This window comes from Rhinatrema bivittatum, chromosome 16, assembly GCF_901001135.1.
Source record: "Rhinatrema bivittatum chromosome 16, aRhiBiv1.1, whole genome shotgun sequence".
In the NCBI taxonomy this organism is placed as follows: domain Eukaryota; kingdom Metazoa; phylum Chordata; class Amphibia; order Gymnophiona; family Rhinatrematidae; genus Rhinatrema; species Rhinatrema bivittatum.
The window spans coordinates 50,691,058-50,704,885 of record NC_042630.1 but is presented as its reverse complement, the minus strand read 5'-3'; positions in this window follow the sequence as shown (position 1 = coordinate 50,704,885).

Genomic DNA, 13,828 nt, shown 5'->3' with positions numbered 1-13,828 from the left:
CTGCAGCCATTGGCACACCACGCTGCACAAGCTCTGGGTGATATGGAGATTCAGGAGCTCAGCGGCGGCTAGCACACCATGCCGAATCAGCTTTTTTCCCTCCATATCCCCCTTTTCCTATTTCCAGCCCATACCAAGACATAACAGATTTCAGTAAGGGTCTAAAGCTTTATTGAGCTGCCTAAACAAAAACAGAAAGGGTGAGATGTGGGAAATATGCGCTTGCCAGCAAGCCATGTCAGGGTTTTACACTATCTTCCCTTCTCCCTGGCCTTGCACTGAATAAAAGCATCACCTGTGCTTAAGCCTCTCTGCCTAGGAAAGGATACCTGACTGTCATGTATTTCTCTAGCTTATAATTAATCCTGATTGCCTGAAATAAGGGCTGGGTGTTCCCTAGTCAGAGGCAGGACAAAGTCAGGAGGTATAGATTTCAGCAGCCAATAAAATGATCCATACACCCCCACTGAGCCAAGCCAATAGTGTGGTGATACGTCTATTGCTATGTGGAAAGGAACCAATCATGTGATGACACATCATCTGCCTTTGCATGAATGTACAATAAAAAGAGGGCCCTGGGGAGTGCTCATCCCTTTTTTCCTGCCTGCCATGAAAGCTGCCTGATGTGTCTTCATTATCTCTACAATCTCTGCAAGGCTTTTAGCCCCTTCGGTTGAGCCCATTCTTGTATGCTTTTTATTTTTGTAGGGTCCATTTGGAAACCTCGGTTAGAAATAATGTAACCCAGGAATGGCAAAGACTCAGTTTCAAAAATACATTTCTCCAATTTAGCATACAACTGATGGTCCCTGAGTCTTTGTAATACTTGCAGCACGTGTTGACGATGAGTTGCTAAGTCCTTGGAAAAAAACAAAATATCATCAAGATATACCACCACGCAAGTATGTAACAGGTCTCTGAAGATTTCATTAATAAAATTTTGAAAAACTGCAGGAGCATTAGTTAAACCAAACGGCATTACCAAATATTCATAATGTCCGTCTCTGGTGTTGAACGCAGTCTTCCATTCATCCCCTTCTAGTATTCGTACCAAATTGTACGCACCACGGAGATCCAGTTTAGAAAAAAATTGAGCTCCTTGCAGACGGTCAAATAATTCTGCAATGAGAGGCAAGGGATACCGATCCTTAATAGTAAAAGCATTGAGACCTCTATAATCGATGCAAGGGCGTAAAGTCCCATCTTTTTTTTTCCACAAGGAAAAAACCAGCCCCCGCAGGCGAGGTGGATCGTCGGATAAATCCTTTTTGCAGGTTGTCCTGAATATATTCAGTCATAGCTCGAGTTTCGGCAACAGACAGAGGATAGATGCGCCCACGCGGTGGTGTGGAACCAGGCAACAACTTGATTGCGCAGTCGAACGTCTGATGGGGAGGCAAGGTATCGGCCGCTTTCTTAGAGAATATATCTGCAAATTGTTTATATGGAGGGGGCAATTCCCCCAGAGTCAAGGCACAGATATAATTGGAAGCGGAACCGGAGTCCTTCAAACAAGTCCCGGAACATTCAGGACCCCACTGTGTTAGTCATAAGGAAGTCCAATCAAATTGGGGATTGTGGCGTTGCAACCAAGGTATGCCCAATACTACAGGATGGATAGCTCTCTCCAAGACATAGAACGTGATTTGTTCAGAATGGTCCGGTGCAATGAAACAGTCCATAGGCTCCGTTTGATGCGTAATCCTGCCGGGTAAAGGTTCCCCGTGAATGGAGGAAAGGACTAGAGGCGTTTGACAAAGTAGGACTGGGATGTGGAGTTCATCCACCAGGTTTTGCAGAATGAAATCTCCTCCGGCTCCAGAATCCTCCAGAGCCAAGGTGGTAAATCCTCGTCCGTTTATATGAAGATTTACTGGTAGAGTGAGTGGGGGTTTTGGAGAGAAAATGCCCAGGGAAACGCCCCCCAAAGTCCCTAGGCTTTGAAGTTTCCCGGACGAATAGGGCAGGTAGCTAGACGATGTCCGGAACCACCACAGTACAAGCAAAGCCCAGATCTACATCGTCTCAAACGTTCCTCTGGAGTCAACGGGCCCCTTCTGAGCTGCATAGATTCGTCCCTGGGACCCTCATTGGTAGGGGTTTCTTGAGGAGTCATAGTGGTGGGCGGCGGGGCCTGGGAGAATGTAGGCCGTCTTCTCCAGTTACCACCTTCACGTGCTTTTTCTTGTAGCCTACGGTCGATCCTTGTGGCCAATTCAATTGTGCTATTTAAAGAAGCCGGAAGTTCTCGGGCGGCCAACTCATCTTTGATTTTTGCAGTAAGTCCTTCTAAATAGATGGTCCGAAGAACACTCTCCTCCCAATGGAGTTCATTGGCTAACGTGCGGAAGTCAATATTGTAATCTGTGAGAGACCGTCCTCCTTGATGTAGATGGAGTAGGTCAGTGGCGGCAGCAGCTTGTTTCCCAGGTTCTTCGAAGGTAGTCCGAAATAGCTCAATAAATTGAGAGTAATTCTGCAACACTGGATCCGATCGTTGCCATAAAGGAGAAGCCCAGGTGAGGGCCTTGCCTTCCAACAGGGACAGAATGTAGGTGGTCTTGGTGACGTCATCAGGAAAGAATGGTGACTGTAGTCGGAAATGCATCGTGCATTGGTCTAAAAACCCCAGACAAAGACGAGGATCTCCGGCGTATCTTGGAGGTGCTGGAAGTGGAAGGACTGGACGGAGGCTGCTCGGTGCTGGAAGTGAAGCAGGTGTGACCCGTGGACCTGTGGCGGATACACCAGGCTGGTTGGCCACCACTGCATCAAGCCGGGCGTTGAGCCGCTCCATGGAGGCGGCCATGGATTCGAGCATACTCTGTTGCTCCATGATTTTCTGAGCCAGGCCGGGAATGGCTCGTAAAGCTGAGGCCTCTGCCGGGTCCATGGCCTTGACTTACTGTTATGCTTGGTGAAGTGGACCCTTAGTCCAACGATGACTGATTAGGCCACCATCGGTAGGCGAGGCCGATCCTCAAAGTTGCAGGTAGGAATGAAGAAGATCTGGATGCAGGCGCCTCCTGCTGGTCAAGTAATCCAGATGCTGGCGCCTCCAGCGGGTTGAGGAGGAAACCCCGAGGATCTCTTAAAGAAGTTCAGTCCAATAGTCGTGAGCCAGAGAGGTCCGCAGCCAGTCCAGGAGTCGAGAGCCAGAGGTGTCCGCAGCCAGTCCAAGAGTCGAGAGCCAGAGGTGTCCGCAGCCAGTCCAAGGGTCGAAAGCCAGAGGTGTCCGCAGCCAGTCCAAGAGTCGAGAGCCAGAGGTGTCCGCAGCCAGTCCAAGAGTCGAGAGCCAGAGAAGGTATGTCGCCAAACCAGGGATCGAGGAACCAGAAGAGACGTCAGCCGGACCAGGAATCAACACAGAAGGACGACCAGGAACCTGGAACCGAACAAACTCAGGAGCCAAGAAGTCAAGGCAAGGTCTGAGGGCACAGACCTTGCTTAAATAGTCCCAGCCAATCAGGAAGCCGCAGGAAGACGCTAACTCACATCCTGTGAGTATCTCTTTAAATCAGAGCCAGAGCCGCCCGCGCGGCCCTAGCAGCTAGTCAGGGGACGGAGCTAAGCCGCGCGGAGAAGATGCCACGGCCATGTTGGAGAAGCTGCCACTGAGGATCCCGTCAGCGTCGATGCTCCGTTCGGCCCCGGGGGACAGTGGTAGGTCCCGGTCGTGGCGTGCCGCGGCCGGTATTCATAACAGATAGGGTGAGAAGGAGAGATTCCGTATTGAAATTTTTCTGGAAACCAAATTGTGAGGCGTGGAGGATCTTGTGATTTTCAAGGTAGTCCATGAGTTGTGAGTTAACAGCTCTTTCCATTATCTTGGCGATAAATGGAAGGTTAGAGATGGGGCGGAAATTGGCGGGGTCTTTCAGGTCTAAAGAGGGCTTCTTAAGGAGAGGTTTGACCACTGCCTGTTTAAGTGTGTCCAGGGCGGTCCCAGTGGAGAGCATGCAGTTAATGATGTCTGCTATGGCTCTGGCTATAGAGTTAGGGACGGCCAAGAGTGCTTTTGGTGTGTTGGTGTCATTGGGATGGGAGGTGGATTTGAGTTTTTTGAGGATATTTAGGGTCACTATATTCCACAATATTCCACAATGAGCTTAAAGCTCAGTTAACTCATAGACATGCAACAATTTGAACAACACTGATTCTCTTCATATCTTTAATCCTATGTGTCCTTGTCTTTCTCATGTGTCTTCATTTATTTCAAGCCAATCAGTATTACTGTCAAAAGTTTCATTGTCATGATATGGGACACAGAGGTAATAGTCTTTGTACCCATAATAAAAAATAAAAAAACATTGGCAACCTACACAAAATAACAGGAATCCAATTAATCCCACTACAATAATCAATATCCTTCCAACAGTCTTTACCATTTCCCCCAAAATCACTCACTTATATGCAAAGAATAGAAACGGGTTTTTTTTCACACATTTGATAACCTTTTTCATGATCATAATCAGGTCCTTGTCCTACAGGGGGGGTCTCCCTTCTGCTGAAGGTGGCCTGCATGGAAACTCAATCAGTGTCATAGATGCACGTGAAATTAATGCATTTGGTTCTTGCATTTCTTGTTCACACCTGTCTGCAAGTTTTACTGGCACTGCCTAAAACAACCTATCTTGAATAGGAGAGCCAGAACTAGCAGAGAAAACATCCTCATTTTCAATTCCATTGTTTGAAACAAACACTGACTAGGACTTTACTTAAGTTTAAAACAAATGCAGATGTATCAGAAGGATCATTTTCTTGAAACTCCGATGAGGCAGCAGCTGACTCCAGGGGACACCTGGCTGTGTCAGGGTACAAGTGAGGATTTGAAGATGTACCAGCATGTTTAAATGTCCGCAGGGCTGGGCATGCCTCACTCTTATTGATGATGTTCTCTTTAATTCTGCTGGACTGCAAACAGTACACAAAAGTCTTACTTGCTTTACACAAGAAATTTTAGGACAAACACTGTCCCCCAAAGCACAACCTCACTTGGAGGGCTCTGCACCCATGTGGATGTGTGAGGTAGGCTGTTCACTGGCTTTATCAATAGTCTCAGAGAACTGCCTCTGAGTCTCTGGTTGATCAAAATAATTCACTGAGGAAAGTTCGTAAGCTTTCTTACAATGGCTAAAGTGCACCCAACAGTCAAGGCCTTATAATATTTAATGCAGAGTCACTCACAACAGTACTTGATAAGGTCCCTTCTACCTTGCCTGTAAACAGTAGAGATGTGAATCGTGTCCTCGATCGTCTTAACGATCGATTTCGGCTGGGAGGGGGAGGGAATCGTATTGTTGCCGTTTGGGTTTTAAAAATATCGTGAAAAATCATTAAAATCGTGAGCCAACCTCCTAAAACCCACCCCCGACCCTTTAAATTAAATCCCCCACCCTCCCGAACCCCCCCCCAAATGCTTTAAATTACCTGGGGATCCAGCGGTGGTCCAGAACGGCGGTGGTCCGGAACGGCCCCCTCAATTGAATCCTTTTGTCTTCAGCCGGCGCCATTTTGCAAAATGGCCACCGCAAAATGGCGGCGGCCATAGACAAAAACGATTTGACGCAGGAGGTCATTCCGGACCCCCGCTGGACTTTTGGCAAGTCTTGTGGGGGTCAGGAGGCCCCCCAAGCTGGCCAAAAGTCCCTGGGGTTCCAGCGGGGGTCCGGGAGCGATCTCCTGCCGCAAATCATTCCATACGGAAAACGATTCGTGGCAGGAGATCGCTCCCGGACCCCCGCTGGACCCCCAGGGACTTTTGGCCAGCTTGGGGGGGGGCCTCCTGACCCCCACAAGACTTGCCAAAAGTCCAGCGGGGGTCCGGAACAACCTCCTGCAGTCGAATCGTGTTGGTCTATGGGCGCCGCCATTTTGCGGCTGCCATTTTGCAAAATGGCGCCGGCTGAAGACAACACAATTCAATTGCAGGAGCCCGTTCCGGACCGCCGCTGGACCCCAGGTAATTTAAGGCATTTGGTGGGGGGTTCGGGAGGGTGGGGGATTTAATTTAAAGGGTCGGGGGTGGGTTTTTAGTGTGCCGGTTTTCCTGCCATTGGTTTAGGGCAAGTAAGTACTTCCCTCCCAAAGTTGATGAAGTATTAAGGCATTTGGGGTGGGGGATTTAATTTAAAGGGTCGGGGGTGGGTTTTAGGGGGTTTTAGTGTGCTGGCTCACGATTTTAACGATTTTCACGATATTTTAAACACCCAAACGGCAACAATACGATTCCCTCCCCCTCCCAGCTGAAATCGATCATTAAGACGATCGAGGACACTATTCACATCTCTACTGATAAGATCCTTTACAGTGATCTGCTCTGGTATCTATAAGGAAAGCAGTTATGTTATTTCAGAAGGAGGAAAAGAAGATCCTCCTGTCAGCAGAACTTGGTGAGCAGCTGAATCTGTCAGTGCATTTCTTTTTTGTTTCAAATTAGTCTCTTTGGAATGTGTAGCACACTTTCCTACAGCTGATTGGGAAGAAATAAAGCCATTAATAAAGAATTATCATATGTGCTATTTCTAGTAAGACTTCCTGAAGAAGTTAAAAATCCCCTACTTTTACAAAATAGTCCCAAAATCATGAACAACCCCAGACACATATTGTGATTTTGTATAACTAGTGGCCCCAAGATCCTTCACTAAAATCTATGCTTGAGTTAATCCTACCAATTCAGCCCTTTGAGCTGAGCTATTTTCTATAGGAATCAGGGCACTTTCAATGACTACAAGATTCTGCAATGTCCTTTTCTTAACAAGTCATTATTTCATTAATGTTAACATTTCTATCAGTTTTTGGAAAAGTAGATCACAGAAGGCACACTATTTAAGAAATGTATAAAAACAGATGTAAAAAACAATTCTTCTCCGTGCCTTTCCTGAAAACAAGACTTACATGGTTAGTAAGCAGGCACTGTGTCAGTTCCTTTTTTTTTTCTCTTCTCTATAACAAGGAGTCAGTTCCTATGGGTGGGGCTATTTTCTGTTCAGACTCCTAGAAAATAAAAGCATAAATCTAAACAATTGAAAATAAAGAAAATGTTTTCCAAATGCATGAATATTTCCAATATTATTAAAAGTACGGATATAAACTTAAACAAATCTTCAGAACAAATAATGGATTAACCATATTTGCCAAACAGGAGTGTGATAATCCTGCGCAGACACTATCATACTCCGTCGCTTTTTTCTTGTTCTAAGAAAGAACTTAAAACAAATACACTTTGATTCATATATAATCGTTCCTATACAAGCTTATTGTAAACTCTAAATGTTTTATACTTTAGTTGTTGCGATCCCCCCTGCTGCTGCGCTGCAGGAGGTCTCTTACCTTCCTCCAGAGGCCGCTCTGAAGCCAGGGCCTCGCCTGCGCATCATCCAGGACTTGCTCCAGGGCCTGAGAGGCCTAGCTGCTCCTGAGGCATGCCGGTGGCTTGCAGCCTCAGTGTTTGGACTTCCTGTTGGGCGACGCCCTTCCCTAGGGGCTGGTCCGCAGCTCTCTACCCTAGTTATAGGACCAGCGGTGGGCGGTCCTGGCAAGCTCCTCCCAGGGAGTTGCCTTCTACATCCAGTATTTAAGGACTTTCTGTTCACTGTGTCTTGGCCTTTGGATCGGGCTCTACAGTAGTCTGTAACCCTGCCGATCCAGGTCCTCCGTGGCGCCGACTCCTGCTTGTTGTCAGCCTGCCTTGACTCCGGTCCGTGACTCAGACTCCTGCTTGTCTTCAGCCTGCCTTGACTCCGGTCCGTGACTCAGACTCCTGCTTGTCTTCAGCCTGCCTTGACTCCGGTCCGTGACTCTGACTCCTGCTTGTCTTCAGCCTGCCTTGACTCCGGTCCGTGACTCTGACTCCTGCTTGTCTTCAGCCTGCCTTGTCTCCGGTCCGTGACTCTGACTCCTGCTTGTCTTCAGCCTGCCTTGACTCCGGTCCGTGACTCCGACTCCTGCTTGTCTTCAGCCTGCCTTGACTCCGGTCCGTGACTCCGACTCCTGTTTGTCTTCAGCCTTCGGATTGGGTTACACAGTTGCCTGTGGCCTCTCCCGATCCAGGTCCTCCGTGACTACGACTCCTGCTTGTCGTCAGCCTGCCTTGACTCCGGTCCGTGACTCCGACTCCTGCTTGTCGTCAGCCTGCCTTGACTCCGGTCCGTGACTCCGACTCCTGCTTGTCGTCAGCCTGCCTTGACTCCGGTCCGTGACTCCGACTCCTGCTTGTCTTCAGCCTGCCTTGACTCCGGTCCGTGACTCTGACTCCTGCTTGTCTTCAGCCTGCCTTGACTCCGGTCCGTGACTCTGACTCCTGCTTGTCTTCAGCCTGCCTTGACTCCGGTCCGTGACTCTGACTCCTGCTTGTCTTCAGCCTGCCTTGACTCCGGTCCGTGACTCCGACTCCTGCTTGTCTTCGGCCTTGATCAGGCCTTACAGTTGGCTGTAACCGTGCTGATCCAGGTCTTCCATGATTCCTAGTCCAGTGTCCTTGCCTGATGTCTGCTCCTGTTTCTGCCAGCCGAGGGGGCTTCGGATGTGAGTATCCCAGCATCGGAGTTCCTGCTCGCCTGGGTCTTCCCCGCACCCTCCTTCTCAGCGTGGTCCGCGACCAGCCTTCCTAGGCTGAGTAGGGCGCGTCTGGGACAGGGTGGTCCACGACTCAGTCCCACGGGTGGGCTGAGTAGGGCGCCCTGATGGACAGTGCAATGTTCCCGTCCAGCCTTGTCTTCAGTGTCTGCTTCAGCCCTTGTCCGGATGTCTACCTGTCTCTGCCTTGACCTGGTTCCTGAGCCTTCTGTCCTGTTGGGCCCTGGAGTGGCCAACAGGAGGGATTCGTCCCACGGGCTCTTGAGCTTCTGCCAGCCGAGGGGGCTTCGGATGTGAGTATCCCAGCATCGGAGTTCCTGCTCGCCTGGGCCTTTCCTGTGTCTCGCTTCAGCCCTTGACCTGATGTCTCCGTCTTGCTTCTGCCCCGTCTGATGTCTTCTGCTAAGGACTCTGTCTGCCCTCGCCTCTGTCCGGCCTGCTGCCCATTGCCGTTCCCTGCGGCAGGTCCGAAAGGGCCGGGAACAGTCGGAGGACCGTTCACTAGTCAACTTCCCCGTGTTGGCTACCATGGGCATGCAGGTCCGGCTGAGGGCCGGACTCCCTGTTTCTGTTCCTGCCTGCCTGGCTCACCATGCCTGCTCAGCTCACCTCCCACGGTGTGGCCTTGGGCTCCTCCTGGGGTCCTGCCGTGGCCCAAGGGCTCACCACCCGCCCGAGACGACCGCGCCCGCGCGCGCTCGTAACATTAGTGTTTAATAAATGACTGAAAATGATTTCTTGTAGTGTTTATTGTCTTCATTTAATTTTTCATAGATAATTCTCTCTTGATTTAAAAACAAGGAAAAATGAAATATACATTTATTATTTTCTTATACAGGCAACTTAATTTAAGTATACTTGTAGCACAATGTTACATTATGAAAGATGTGTTTAAACCTTCCAGCTTTTTGACACCATTTTACTTATTGTATTATTAATTTTTATTTCCTAAGCCTAAACAAGACAAATAATGAAATGGTTTAACTTTTCTTAAAGATAGCTTTAATCATGGACAGTTGGGTATATTTTGAATTAATTTCCAACCAAATGCATTAGCCATTACAATGCAGCAGTGTACACAGAGCAAGTCAAACATCTTATTTAGGTAAAGGACAGGAAATACATTTCTATTCATATTTCCTATTATATTTCTACAGTGCAGGAGGTATTATTGTAGATAATTAGTATTCAAAATAAAACAGTAAAGCAAAATATCTCTTTTTTTTCTAAAAAATTCTTATAGTTAAGTATATAAAACAAAAAACTGGATGTTTATTCATTCATGGACAATATAATTTTTTTCTTAGACTTGGAAAAAAGAAGAACCATAAAAAATGATTTAATGTAGATAAATCATAACAGCTGCAATTCTGGATACTAAAAATCAAACCATAAGCTTTCTTTTGCATAAAGTAGCAGAGAAGATTCGTTTTCATGCTAGCTGTATAGAGTTATTAAAATTAAGTCTTAATAGCTAATGAAGACTACATCTACTAAGATAAGAAGTTCAGGAATTTAATAATAGCAAAGTAGGCGAAGCATAAATCTGTAACTGTAAAATAGGTAGATTCAGGGGGAGAGTGTGACACAAGGTGGAAGAATTAGGTGTCTCAGCAAAGCGTTCCACATGTTTGGGCCAATTTAGGAGAAGGCTGGTGATCAGGTGACCTAAAGACATATTTGTTTAATACCAGGCAGTATTACGAATAAATCATCAGAAAAGTGAAGCTGACAAGATGGCCCATATATAGAAAAAAACCTGACAAATATCCAGGGTCCTCCTCGCCTTCAAAACAATAAAAGTATATTAAATGCAATTCATTGAATGACTGGCAGCCAATGAAACTGCCTGTGCACAGGAGTAATGTGTTATCTCATTTTAGTCCTGGGCCATTGGATACTGCAGCATCATCAGAGCTCGTGACTAACATATGGGCAATCTGACAGGCATTGAACACTTCACTGCTCAGATCAAAACCCCAGACCCTTTTTAATTTCAGCACTGAAGTGGTCCCCTATATGATCAGAGATTTTTCCCTGTACTATATTTTTTGTTTATCACTTCTACTGAGATAAGTGTAAACTTTTATTATGACACTTGAATTTTTATTTTTATTAAAAATTAAATTTTCCAATTGGAGAGGGTTTATCTAACAATACATATTAAAGATTATTATTAAAACTTTTGGTAGGTTGGGAATTGGTAGATGAAATTATCTTCAGTGCTTTCTAAATTGCAAGCAAGAGACTGTGGATTAAGTTCCTAAGCACGATGATGATCTGATACCATTTTCTGAAGATTTACACTGTGTGCATGTGAGCATCTAATATGGTTATTACATGTCAAGGTTAAGTCTCACTGAAATATCAAATCACTTAAGGGCTCAGAAAAGGGCAAATAATTAGCCTGTATTATTATTGCCATATTAGGGGAGGAAGTTTACATAAACATGTATAATTAAAATTAAGCATTAGGCAGTTTTCAGTCATTATTTTATCAGTCTTATAAAGGATGTTACCTGTTCTAATGTTACTGGAATCTCTGTCTCAACCAAAAGGATTAGCCCTATGTCATCTACATAAATGTGATAAAATATGAAGGCTTCATCCAGGATGTCACATAGGTGCCTTGGATAAATATTGAAAAGGGTCAAGGACACAACAGACCCCTGAGGCCCTCCAGCTAACTCAGGAAACCAATCCAAACTTTTCTGATCATTTCTGACTGCTTTCTGTCAAAAAGGAGACAAACCATTGATAAATATCACCCCCAATACCTAAATGTCACACTCTGCAAGAACTTGACATAACATATAGTGCAAACATGGAATTTTAATGTTTTAATGTATAAAATCAGGCACTCCAGGTATAAAAATCCACCTGCTATATTTCATTAAGAAGGACAGGAACTGAAAACTGTAAAACAAGAGAGAGATTAAGGAATAATTGTTTTGGTTGACCTCATGTTTACTTTAACACAATTTTGATTTAAATAGCTTCAGAAGTGCTTAGTAACTAACAATGTTGACTTCCCATTTAAAGCTTTTTTCAGGGCCACATTTAACTCTTTGCTTCTCAGGCTGTAAATCAGAGGGTTTAGCAGTGGGAGAGTGAGGATATACACTGCAGTAACCAGCTTGTTTGATTTCACAGAACTTGCTGAGCTGGGCTGCATATAAATTCCTAACATAGACCCATATAACAGAATGAGGACTGTAAGGTGAGAGGAACAGGTGGAGAAGGCCTTGCTTGTCCCCTCTCTGGAACGGATTCTCAGGATTGTGGAGATGATAAAGGTGTAGGATGTCAGGGTCAGGAGAAATGGGTTAAAGGCTGCAAACATAGACTGTATATAAGTCATAGTTAGAATGATCGAGGTGTCTGTGCAGGAAATTTCCTGCAGTGCTGAGAGTTCACAGAAGAAGTGATTGATTACATTGGAGCCACAGAAAGAAAACTGGGATGTAAAGATAGTCTCTGGCAATGCATTTATTAAACCTGCGAGCCATGAGACAGCTGCCAGAAGAGCACAGACCCTCTTATTCATGACTACGGTATAACGCAGGGGATTGCATATCGCAACATAACGATCATATGCCATGGCAGCAAGAAGTGTAATTTCCATCCCCACACAAGCTAGAAATCAATACATCTGTATAATGCATGCAGTGAAAGAGATAATATTACTCTTTGACAGAAGGACTAAGAGTAATTTTGGCACAATGACTGTCATGGAAGAGATATCAAGGATAGACAAGTTGGCCAAGAAGAAATACATGGGGGTGTGCAGGTGTCGATCGGCACATACTATGCAGATAACAATAAGGTTCCCCAGCACGGCCATCAGGTAGAGGAGAGAGAAGAGAGCAAAGAGAGGGAGCTGCAGCTCTGGGAACTCTGAGAACCCCAGAAGCAGGAATTCTGTCACAGCACTGAGATTTCTAGGTTCCCATTGTTTGTGCTCCATCGTGTGCTGAAGAGAAAAAGAAGACAAAATGAAAGAGAAAGAAATAGGAACTAGGCAGCTCTGAGTGCAAGAAAATATATTAAAATCAATTCCCACAAGTGTTGAACTAATACATTAGAAGAAAGGAAAATAAAATGTGTCTGTTAGGTCATAGTGAGAACCATGTTGGCATCCAGGTATTTGACTTCTCAGTTTTCAAATAGATGATAAATGTAATCTTATGTCAGCTATTCTAAAGTATTATGTCAGCAAGTGTGGGAAATGTGTGACTTTCAGCCAGCCATCTGCCTTTCGCTTCTTCTAAGTCCTATGGTTACCTTTTATTTATTTACTTATTTGAAAGTGATGATACACTGCTTATTTCAAGAAAAATCAATGCTAACAGTGAATCTTAACAAAACAACGTATAAACATTCAATAATACAATAAAACAAAAGTAGCTGGTTGGAATATTCACTGGTAGGGATGTGAATCGTTTTCCATATCGTCTTAACGATAGAAATCGTGTGGCAGGGCAAGAAAATCGTCTTAGGCACGATTTTTTAGTTAAAAAATCGTTAAAAATCGTTTTTTCCGATTAGTGCGCACTAACGGGAGTTAGTGCGCACTAACTGGGAGTTAGTGCGCACTAACTGAAAATGATACAATTTGACACTTTTCAGGTCAGTTAAGGTCAGTTTAGGAATGAATATGTATTCCTATTGGCTGCCCTCTTATTTATTCATGTTACCAAGTTTCCTACTGACAGTATATGGGGGATGGGAAATGGAAACAGTTGGTAGCTTGACAAAACAAGTAATGTGATCAGTCAATGTGACTAGAACTTGTGCCCTAACCCTGATACCAGGGGTATTGTGATCTTCCTGCACACAGTGCCCTATCCCTATTAATACCAGGAGTGTTGTGATCTTCCTGCACACAGTGCCCTATCCCTAATACCAGGGGTGTTGTGATCTTCCTGCACACAGTGCCCTATTCCTGATACTGGGGGTGTTGTGATCTTCCTGCACACAGTGCCCTATTCCTGATACCGGGGGTGTTGTGATCTTCTTGCACACATCCCGATATCAGGGATAGGGCACTGCATGCAGGAAGATCACAACACTCCTGGTATTAATAGGGATAGGGCACTGCATGCAGGAAGATCACAACACCCCTGGTATCAGGGATAGGGCACTGTGTGCAGGAAGATCACAATACCCCGGAGGAGTGAGGGTCAGGCAGCTCCCCCCTGTCTGTGAAGCCAGCCTCTCACTAGTAATGCAGGGAGGGAGCTGTCTCAGA